This window comes from Gossypium hirsutum, chromosome D09 (genome assembly GCF_007990345.1).
Source record: "Gossypium hirsutum isolate 1008001.06 chromosome D09, Gossypium_hirsutum_v2.1, whole genome shotgun sequence".
NCBI lineage: Eukaryota > Viridiplantae > Streptophyta > Magnoliopsida > Malvales > Malvaceae > Gossypium > Gossypium hirsutum.
The window spans coordinates 12727545-12729411 of NC_053445.1; the positions used below are offsets into that span (position 1 = coordinate 12727545).

The 1867-nt window shown below is 37.0% G+C and overlaps 1 non-coding gene across 1 annotated transcript; it reads right to left on the reverse strand.

Annotated features, from left to right (window-relative positions):
• Positions 1-332: 332 nt before the first annotated feature.
• LOC121221492 (small nucleolar RNA R71) lies at positions 333-439 on the reverse strand. Its single transcript, XR_005918883.1, has one exon. It is a non-coding gene; the product is annotated as a small nucleolar RNA R71 (small nucleolar RNA).
• Between the last annotated feature and the right edge of the window lie 1428 nt (positions 440-1867).

The following is a 1867-nucleotide window of genomic DNA, read 5'->3' on the forward strand; positions in this document are numbered from 1 at the left end:
ATAAGTTAAATGTAGGAATTAGGAAACCGAAAACTGAGGCTCCCCAATCTGAATTGAAACCAATGATGTTTCAAATGCTCTAAACAATGGGCCAGTTTAGTGGAATGCCCATTGAAGATCCACACCTTCACCTTCGATTATTCATGGCGGTGAGCGATTCTTTTAAGATAGCTGGTGTGACTGAAGATGCATTAAGGTTAAATTTGTTTCCATACTCGTTTCGAGATCGAGCAGGAGAATGGTTTAATTCATTGCCCCTAAGTTCAATATCAAGTTGGCGAGAATTAGCAAAATGATTTTTGGTTAAGTATTTTCCACCAAGCAAAAACGCTAAGTTACGAAATGAGATAACCACTTTTTCATAATTGGATGATGAATCCTTGTACGAGGCGTGGGAAAGATTCAATAAATTACTTTGTAAGTGTACTCATCATGAGATTCCACATTACATCTAGTTGGAGACGTTTTATAATGGTCTCAACGCACACACAAGATTGATGATAGATGTTTTTGTGAATGGTGCTCTCTTGTCTAAATCTTATAATGAGATTTACAAGATCATTGAGAGGATCACTAGTAACAACTATCAATGACCAACAAATCAAGCAACTTTAGGAAGACGAGTAGTTAGACTGCACGTAGTGGACGCACTGACATCACTCTTAGCTCAGTTATATTCTATTTCTTCAACATTGAAACAATTTACTACTAATAATTCTAATAATTTTCCAGCCCAACCACCGAGTTAATTTTTGGTTATTTCTTGCGTATATTGTGGGGATGACCATTCTTTCAAGCATTGTCTATCAAACCCTAAATCAATATATTACGTAAGGAATCCATACCATAATAGAAATGGACAAGGACCATAGTCCAACTTCTACAATCCTTCATGGCATAATCATCTGAATTTTTCTTGGAGTAACCAAGGAAATTGACCGAACAACAACTACATGCAGCATAAACCCAATCAATCCTAAGGGTTCAACCAACAAGCTCCAAAACCACCTCAACCTGATTCATCTAACAGTTTGGAGAACTTGTTGAAGGAATACATAGCGAAGAACGATGCCTTAATCCAAAGTCAAGTAGAAACACTAAAAAATTTGGAGAATAGAATGGGTCAGTTAGCTATGGAGCTTCATAACCAACCACAAGGAATGTTGCAAAACGTTAAAGAAATTCCAAGGAAATTGGGTAAGGCACATTGCAAGGTAGTAGCTTTATGAAGTGGTAAGACTATGGAGCCCAAAACAATTGCGATTGAAGATGAACCTGCTGAGAAGAAGGAAAGTCAATCAATAGTTGAAATTCCTGCACCAGCAGAGCCAGAACTTACAAAGTCTGTTGAGGTAAAATCTAACCTAGTAAATTATAAAAAGCTAACATCTTCTTTGGATGCAGATTTATCTCCTTAGAAAAGTTGTCTGATTCAACCCAAAGTTCCAAAACCTCCATACCCTAATAAGTTCCAACCAAATAAGTAGAAACATAAGGTGCAATTAAATAAGTTTTTGGATGTCCTAAAGCAATTGCACATCAACATCTCGTTGGAAGAGGCTTTAGAGCAAAAGCCCAATTACATGAAGTTCATAAGGATATTTTGTTGAAGAAGACAAGACTTAATGAGTATGAGAATATCACTTTAACGAAGGAGTGCAGTGCATTCTTATAGAACAAGCTACCTCTGGAACTAAAGTACCGTGGAAGTTTTACCATAACCTGTAATATTGGAGAATCTTACTGTGGTAAAGCTTTGTGCGACATAGGAGCAATCATTAACTTGATGCCCAAGTCTATTTTCAAACTGTTGGGCATATGTGAAGTAAGACCCATTACTGTGACACTTCAATTGGCAGATCGATCT